The following is a 9,791-nucleotide window of genomic DNA, read 5'->3' on the forward strand; positions in this document are numbered from 1 at the left end:
AAGGATTTAAGGTTTATCACATGGATGTAAAGTCAACATTTCTCAATGGTATACTAGATGAAGAAGTCTATGTTGAGTAGCCTGAAGGTTTTGTTGATCTAGACAAGAAGGACATGGTTTACAAATTACACAAAGCATTGTATGGTCTGAAACAAGCCCTTGAACATGGTATGAAAGATTGCATAACTATCTTATTCAGCTTGGTTTTTAGAGAACTAATGATAATAGTAGCTTGTATATCAAGGAAGGACTAGATGAAAAGATTGTTTTGGCAAAAATTTTTGTGGATGACACTTTGTTCACAAGAAATGATGATCTTTGCAAAGAGTTTTTAGAGAAAATGAACAAGGAATTTGAGATGTCTATGTTTGGTGAGATAAAATTCTTTTTTGGTCTTTAGATTTAGCAGAGTAAGAATGGCATTTGCATTACTCAGTCAAAATACATCAAGGAGATACTAAAAAAGTTTGGTATGGAGGATTGCAAACTAGTTGGGACTCCTATGTGCACTAGTCTAAAGCTTACCAAGGATGATGAATCAAAAGAGGTAGATAAGACATTATATAGATCAATCATTGGAAAGTTGTAGTATGTAGTTCATACAAGGTTAGATATTGCTCTTATAGTTGGTATTGTGGCAAGCTTTTCAGCAAAACCAAGAGAAAATCACATGATGGCAATTAAAAGGATCGTGAGATACCTAAAAGGCACCGAAGATTATGGATTATGGTACAAATTTGGAGGTAATCTAGATTTAAAAGTGTTTACTAATATAGATTGGGTAGGAAACATTGATGACATAAAAAGTACGAGTGGAGGTACATTCTTTCTTGGAAAGAGGTTGGTTTCTTGGACAAGTAAAAAGCAAAATTGCACGTCCCAATCTACAACAAAAATAAAGTATGTTATAGTAGCTGTAAATTGTTCTAATATTGTTTGGTTCAAATAGTTATTGAAGGGCATGAAGGAGGAAATCAAAGAACCTGTTGTTATGTTTTGTGACAATACAAGTGCAATCAACATATCTAAAATTCTAGTGATGCATTGAAAAATCAAGCACATTGCAATAAAGTATCATTTTGTCAGAGAATTGGTGCAAGATAAGGAGATCAGATTGGCATATGTCCATACAAAAGAATAAATTGCTGACATATTCACCAAGCCTTTACCTAAATATGCATTCTTGTATCTAAGAGGTAAGTTAGGGGTCATTCCCCTATCTAAAGTTCACTAAAATGAAGTTTTAGTGATGCATCAAAAAGTATCAAGTTAAAGATCTATCAGTTGATGTAGCATAATCATGAGAACATTGCATAAGAATTAATACTTAAGTTACATTTCTAGTCATTTGGTTTTTGTTATCTTTGGCATGTGTTGTCAAAGAGGGAGAGTATGCTATCATAAGCCTTCTGAAATTTGAATTTGTTTGTGAAGCTATGTAATTCCTTCATAGAGGGAGATTACTATATTTGTGAAGTTTGTGGAATAAAATCTAAGAGGGAGAAATGTTCTGTCAGAAAATACTCATTCTCAAATTTCATTTTACTATGACATATTGTGTTGCCATCAATGCCAAAGAGGGAGATTGTTATATATGATTGTTCAATTGTGTGTTATCTTTGATGTTACACAAATGTCTTATCAATTATCAGATAGAGTCTATCGAGCTTAGATGGTAAGAAAAGTGAATTATAGAGTCTACCAAGCATTTCTAGAAGTTACATTGTGAAGACAGTTTCTATCGAGCTCACTCAGGCCCTGAAGGATTCTATGATAGAAGTTAGTTTCTACCGAGCTCACAAGGTCAGTGAAGGAAAGTTAGTGTTTACCAAGTTCACTCGATGTCCAAAGTATTTTGTAGAGTTTGTAGTGTTTACCAAGCTTCACTTGGTTAACACTGGAAATCATTTCTGGAGCAGTGTTTACTGAGTAGGGTTGGCCAATGAAGGATTTCATTGTTTTAGCAAATAAAGTCTAATTGTTTAATGTAATGATTGTAGTCGACTGATGTAATTATTATTGGTAATTGTAACTTGTAAATGAGCTGACTTGGCAATTTGTAATGTATAAATAAAAGGTCAAGTTGTGACTTTAATGTATGGATGAATGAGCGATTATGCAAGTGAATTAATTGTGAAGAGGAAGGTGTGAGCAAATTTTGAAGGAGGATCAAGTATACTTGAGAAGCAACAAAGTTGTATTTTATCAGAGAGGATCTAGTGAAGCAGAACATAGATCTGTAACAACAAAGTTCAGTTGCATCTCATTCAGGTTTGACTCCTAACAGGGCTCACTTCAGAAGAGTGAAAATTGGTAGCTAGTTACTTTGTGGTTTTTCCCATATTGGATTTCCATGTTAAATGTGGTGTCTCTTGTGTTGATGTTATTTCTTTTATGTATGCATGTTATATCTTTGTGAATGCTTAAAGATTAGTAATAAGTTAATTCTCAGTACATTTACTGAGTTATAGCATTTTTCTATGTGGCTACCAAGTGATAGCTGTAACTATGTTTTAAGACATCCAAGGGATATGTGGATTTTCTTTTTTAGCAACTGATTCACCCCCCTCCCTCTCGGTTACTCCATCTTTAATTCCAACAATTATTAAATGGATGATTGAGATGTAAAGATATTGTGACTTTTGTGCCTTTCAATACTATGTAGCTTTAAACTATGACGATTATCATTCTAAGAACTCCTTAAAAATAAAGGAAAATCCTTATTATGGAAATACATACTAGTCAACTTATAACTAAGATGGAAAATGTCCGATGTTTATAGGGATGACCATCATTTGGATTTTTTATTCATGAAAAAAATGACTAAGTTATTGCATGCATGAATGACCACAAAACTATTATCTTGAAAAAAAACCTACTAGACAACTCCATTGATATATGAAACATAATCAAGAATTTAGTCCACAAGATCTTCATTTTTGTCTCTTAAAATTCATATTATGTTACGAAAGTAACTCATAAATTATGATCCCAATTCACACATGAGAATAGAAGACTTATGAGTTAGCAAATATAAAATATTGTCACAGGATTGTATTAGGTCACATCCAAATGAACATTTCTCACTAAGACTACAAAACAACATGTGGTACTATAAAGAATTAGTTGTAATTCTTATATCATATAAGTCCTTTCTTTCCCCACACTATGTCTTTTCCCACTTCTAAAGTCCAACACTAAACGTTCAAATCACACACCCCTAATCAATAGAAGTATATGCAAACTCTCCTCATTGATGTAATTACTTTGGTGCCCTAAGAACATATCTCCACTTCCCTCACTCTACTCATATCTAAACTCTTTGAACATCTCTTGAATCCTTTAAAATCTCATGGGTCAGCCTTCTTATGTATTCATTATTTACATTCCTCATAAGATCCATGATACTAACTTTTTCCTCCTTGTTTTTCAAACTACTTAAATTCTCTTGATTATCCTTTTGTACTCTCTAATATTTATGGAACTCCCCTAGTCCTCTAGTTCAATAGTGCATAATCCCAAAGTATGGTTAACACTATGTGAATACCTTGAAACTCCTTGAATTCCTTTACTGGATGGTGTTACCCTCCTTGAGTATGCACCAAAATCATTAAGTATCTTGCAACTCCCAGAGTCATCTTCCATTTATGGAAACTCCCTTGAGAATTTTGAGAAATTTTTGATAAGTAGAATTCTTGTGATAACAACCAATCCATCCTTTGAGCTATGATTGAATTAACCCTTGGGCCTTGTCTAAATAGCTCCATTGGGAAACCCTATTTATTACCTCCATCCAATGTATTCAAATAGAATCCATATAAGCATGAAATCTTGATACTTCATAGATTCTCTTTGCAATGCACACCTACTAGAAGTCTAGGCCTTAGATCCATAATCCAACCCAATTTCTTACTCATTCTACTATATTTTGTCTTGGTTTGACTCTAAAAGTACTTTTCATATGGACCATGTCCTCATTTCAGCGATGCACCATAACTCATCTTGGCCACCCTCTTGGAATAATCTTAGAACTTGTTTCATTTGAAGAACTCCTTTGAAATCCTATCTAAACTACCATCTAAGGACCCATTCTAAGCTCATTGATATCCTTGATAATAACATGAGTCCAAACTTCTAGATATCTTTTTTGTATATCTAGTGCAACAACTCTTAGCTCCACCATTCATGGAAATTTGGATTTTCATCTCTCACCCATAGGGGTAATCCAAAAAAAGCTCCAAATTTCCTAGTTGGACATGACTTCATTAAAATGACTAGGTTTAATTTTTATAACTTCAAAGTGAGCTAAAACTCCCCTATATTTATCCCAAAATTGGTTTAGTTACTCAACTTCACTAAGATAAAGACCTTAAGTAGTGGTCACAAAATAATCTTACTAGATTTTGTCAAGGTAGGGCTACTCTTATTCACAACTAATGTTTGTGTGACACCTATATCCTCATCAAAGAATAGAGAAAATGAATACACTAATGCAACCTTCTTGAGGGAAGATATCCATCTTAGAGCACTATTGTGTACTCTTGGAACATATTGTCTTTTTTTTTTCATTACTGTAATAAGTGCTAGACAAGATTATATACCACAAGTGTGAGTGCCACAGTCACGACACAATGCCACATTGACTATTTTTTAATGAATTCTTAGTCAATAATAGAATGACATCCTAAATTTATTACACATCTTATTTTCACAATTGAGCATTTTTCACTTTTTCATCAATCCCAAAATCATCTTTCTTACCTTAAAATGACCCAAGGACTCCCACACATTTGTCGTCCATCCTCACTAGTTAAAAGTGGCATATTTATATACAATTCAATTTAATAAATTTATCCTAGGCATAAATAATCATAATTTAATAGAAAGGCTAACTATCACATTCCTAGCACACATCTAAAAAATAGTTTTTCACTTGTTTCAATCTACACTAGTACATAATCTAAACTTCCTAACTCATATTTTTTACTATGAATAAAACTATTTAGATTATCAATGTGGTTATTTTATGTTCAATAAATATATCTCCATGCATACATTTATTTAAGGATCTATGGGTCTATATATGTGAAATACAGTAAATATTAATTTTGTGCTTCCTAATTTTCTACATTTAATTAAAATCTTGATATTTTTATAGAATCATTTTTGGATTAAGGTAAAAATATGATTTACATGGACCAAAGACCCACTAGCATCAAGTTACAAAATATATATGAATAAGTCCAAAATTAAAACTCTCCTAGAAAAATGACCACAATTTATAAACTGCAACATCCTAGGCACCACAAACCAATACAAAACTAGAAAACAAGTACAAAGACCAGAACAAAAAACAAAAAACACAAAAAACTAATAGAGACCTAGAACTAAGGCAACTCCTTTAGAAGTTTTGTTGCCTTGATCTCAACTACCTCTAGATTGTCCTCTACATTCTTTGACACAATCATTGCTTTGTTCTTGTTCAATTTTCCCCTTATTTTTTTCCTAGGCTCTCTTGCTACTTTCTCATGTTTCCCTTTATCCTTTCCAATGACGTCCTTTTTACTTTTACCATCTTTTAGACTCTACACCAGCCCATGGATTTTTGTGTTGCTATCCCCAATGAATTTCTTCAAATCCTACATTAGTCTTGGAATGCCATCTCCAAACATTTTTTGGCCTCAGCCTCTTTCTGGAAATCTTTTTCTAGTTTCCAACTACCTCTTTTATGGTATTGAATCTATTATATAGGTAAAAGCACAAATCTATGCCACCTTTTAGGACCTCTAAACCCATTTTGGTCAAATTGTATTGCTTAGTCAAATATTTTTACAAAAAGAAAAGTGTTAAAAGCATGACTTTTTTAAAACGTAAAAATTCCCCAAAAACTAAAAATACTTTAATATTTTAAAGTTTTATTTACAATACATACATACATACATACATATTTTAAGATGTAATTAAAGAAAACATGACTTGAAAAAAGTGAAACTTCTTTAAAGTTTGATTCACATTTAGAAAACAACACACGTGGTGGTTGTTTTGAAGAGAACCAAGATAACTTTTTTTTATGAGAGAATAAGAAAACACAAAGTGTTATAAATGGAAACGAAGAATAATGATCAATTTCCCACTATCAACAAATTGCTAGTATCCCACTATCAACAAATAATTAACAAGAGCCATATAGTAGCATTTACTTCTTGTTAATAGTTAATAGTGAATAGTTAATCGTTAATAGTGAATAGTTAATAGTTAATAGTTAATAGCAAATAGTCAATAGTCAATAGTTTATGGTCAATAGTCAATAGTCAATAGTCAATAACCAGTAATCAATAGTCAGTAGTCAATTGTTAATAGTCAATAGTTGGTAGTTAATAGTCAATATTCAACAGTCAATAGTCAATTTTAATTGAATTAAATTTATATTATATCATTCTTACTGTTTCGTAGCTGCTTTTCTTAATTGCTTGGAACCTGTACACACTTGAACTTTGTGGGCATTCAGACTAAGCATCACATGACCGCATTCGTCCCAGACACGGTGCGTTCTGAAACATAATACTTTCAGAAAAACGATGCCTAACCTTCCGGAGTTTGTAGAGCTTATTCTACTACATATACCTACCAACTCAGTTAAATGAACAATCCGGAAATGGGAAATAACGGCCTTCCTGCAGCATTTATGATGTTCTCTTTTTCTGCATTAATTATAATTTGCAACTCTGGCGGCTTATCTGCTGATGTGGGAGATTCTCTTTCGTTGGGCGCCTTGCTTTCTGGAAATCAGACAATAATTTCAAAGAATGGAACGTTTCAATTGGGATTTTTCAGCCCAAATGGAAGCAATAACTGGTATGTTGGCATCTGGTACGCCAACACATCAGAGCAAATCATCGTTTGGGTGGCCAATAGGGAGAGCCCTGCGAAAAACAAGCCTGGCGTTCTAAACCTGTCAATAGAAGGTGAGCTGGAACTGTTCGACGCGGAGGGCACATATCTTTGGTCTGTAAATATTTCCGAAAAGTGCTCGCGTGCTGTGCTATTAGATTCTGGTAACTTTATATTGCTGAGCAATAAAAACAATTCCAAGATTGTTTGGCAGAGTTTTGACTTTCCTGTAGATACCGCTTTGGCCGGAATGTGGTTCGGTGGACAGGAAAAGTTAATCGGTTGGAAAAACTCAATGGATCCCGCTCCTGGTCTCTACTCCCTTCACTTGGATCCATCTGGATCACTACAGTTCGTGCTAACTTGGAACAATTCTGTCCAGTACTGGGAGAGTGGAACTTGGGACGGTCATTTTTTAAGTGGAGTTCCAGAACTGGTTAACGGGGACTACTACAATGCGACCGTCCGAAATACAAGCTCTGGTTTGTACGTCAGTTGTAGATTACTGAAAGGGATCACCCGTTTTCTCCAAGTCAAATCCGGACGAATACAAGGATATGCTTTGTTTGATGGCACTAAACAGACCTTGGTGGCGACTCAACCCAGAGATCAGTGCGACGTATTTGGTCTTTGTGGAGCCTATGGAAGCTGCAACTCCAACAACGTTCAGTTCTGCACCTGCTTGGAAGGCTTCTTCCCGGCAGACAAGCGAACCTGGGACTCGCAGGACTGGTGGTCTAGCGGCTGTGTTCGCGAAAGGCCATTAAACTGTGATACCCAAAATGGCAGCACTGACAAATTTATCGAGCCTGGTGTAACGTTGCCTGATGATTCGGCTTCTTCATACCCTGCACACACGAAGGAAGATTGCCAGAAAGCCTGCCTACATAATTGCTCGTGCACTGCGTTTGCTTTCGATTCTCCTTCTGGGAATTGCAAAGTCTGGTCTGGAGATTTGCTAAACATGAAAAACTCTCCGTCAAATGGAAGAGGGAATGTCTCCATTCGAGTAGCTGGTAAGAAGAATAAGACGTCCTCTCCCATACTGCAAATCATAATTATTGCGAGTGCTCTCGCTCTTGCTTTAAGTATGTTTTCAATTTTAATCATGTGGCAAAGGTATCGGCTGCCACCACCATTGGAGACGTCAGAGGAATCCTCGGTCTCTTTTCTGAGAATGTATAGTTACATGGAGTTGAAGATTGCCACAAGGAATTTCAGAACCAAGTTGGGGAGCGGAGGATTCGGGTCAGTGTTCAAGGGATCTCTAACAGATGGTACACTGGTAGCCGTAAAGACATTGGGGTCTGGTACAAGAAAATATGATAAGCAATTCCGAGCCGAAATCAGTTCTCTTGGCAACATACAACATGTGAATTTGATAAGACTCAGAGGGTTTTGTGCAGAAGAATCGAGACGGCTACTTGTTTATGATTACATGCCCAACGGCTCTCTAAATTCCCAATTGTTCACTGCTGATTCCAAAACTAAAAGTAAGGTACTGAACTGGAAGACCAGACTCCAGATTGCTTTAGGCACTGCACGAGGCTTAGTTTATCTCCATGAAGAGTGCAGAGATCGCATCATTCATGGCGATGTGAAGCCCGAGAACATTCTCTTGGATAGTAATTTCTCACCAAAGTTAGCAGATTTTGGGTTGGCAAAGCTTGTGGATAGAGACTTTAGTCGTGTACTGACCACAACAAGAGGAACAAGAGGATATTTGGCTCCAGAATGGATCTCTGGTGTTCCCATCACGTCCAAGGTTGATGTGTACAGTTTCGGTATTACGCTCTTGGAAATCCTATCTGGCCGGAGGAGTCTAGACTTGACTGTACAGGAGTCAAGTCAATATTACTTTCCCAGGTGGGCTGCAACTCAAGTTCGCCAGGGGAAGATTATTGATATCGTAGATGAAGCTATTGCAGTAGAGGCAGATGTAGAAGAAGTGAGAAGAGTGGGCATCGTAGGTTTGTTATGCATAGAAAGGGAGGAGGAGAAGAGGCCAAGCATGGAACAAGTGGTGCGTATGCTGGAAGGGAAGATGGATCCTCCAACTCTGCCGATGCAGAGCTCAGAGTTGGTGGACAAACAACAAGCAGACGGAAGTAGCACAAGCTAAGTATGGAGTCTTAGAGTATGTTAAGGTTGAAATGGTTTATATATCATATGTTAAGATTCGATTTCTAGGTTAAATGTGTTAAATAGTCAAGATTGATCTACTTTTTTCAAACAAAATTTTTCTTTTGTATGTGATGTTTAAGGATGGCTGCTAAGGTCTACACTCACACAAGCACAATGACACACTTGTTATTAGAATTAAGTAAATAAAGAGTGCAATTTAAAAAGAAGAAAGAACTTGCACACAAGATAGTTGTGTGTGTTTGTATGTCTGTTTATATGTATATCTTTCTATGTTTCTAGATGTAGATTTACAAATTTCTTGTAGATATTTTAGATATAAAATTATATTACTCTAATATTTTATAAGTTTTCTATATTTATTCAATGGGTTAATACTTTATTTATGTAAATTTTTTAAATTTTCTCTCTTTTAATAGTTAGTATGTAAATAACTTTAGCATTGTTCATATTTTATTGTATTAATGAAAATGTTAAGCCTATATATGACTCTCAATGTAATTTCTATAACGACTTTCATAAACAACAAAATTCATGACACTTGAGTGAATGAACCTTTTTCTAATATTTTTTGGCATGATAATGACTTCATATTTCTTCTTTATCCCTTTATGTAGATGATTATCTCTGTCAATTTTATAAGAGTTACAATCTTATGCTTTATTTATGCATGTGCTACCTAAGGATGAAGAGCCATAATATCTCTTAAAATTGAGCATTTTAAGTAGATTGCACCCTAGCTCAATTTGATATTCTCA

At 35.0% G+C, this 9,791-nt stretch overlaps 1 pseudogene across 1 annotated transcript; it reads left to right on the forward strand.

Annotated features, from left to right (window-relative positions):
* The first annotated feature begins 6,484 nt into the window (after positions 1 to 6,484).
* On the forward strand, positions 6,485 to 9,129 carry LOC149558121 (G-type lectin S-receptor-like serine/threonine-protein kinase At2g19130 pseudogene; annotated as a pseudogene). The gene has a single exon (XR_016364983.1). The product of XR_016364983.1 is annotated as a G-type lectin S-receptor-like serine/threonine-protein kinase At2g19130 pseudogene (transcript).
* The last annotated feature ends 662 nt before the right edge of the window (positions 9,130 to 9,791 follow it).

This window comes from Cupressus sempervirens, chromosome 5 (assembly GCF_028749045.1).
Source record: "Cupressus sempervirens isolate cs-2001-9-10 chromosome 5, ASM2874904v1, whole genome shotgun sequence".
Taxonomy (NCBI): domain Eukaryota; kingdom Viridiplantae; phylum Streptophyta; class Pinopsida; order Cupressales; family Cupressaceae; genus Cupressus; species Cupressus sempervirens.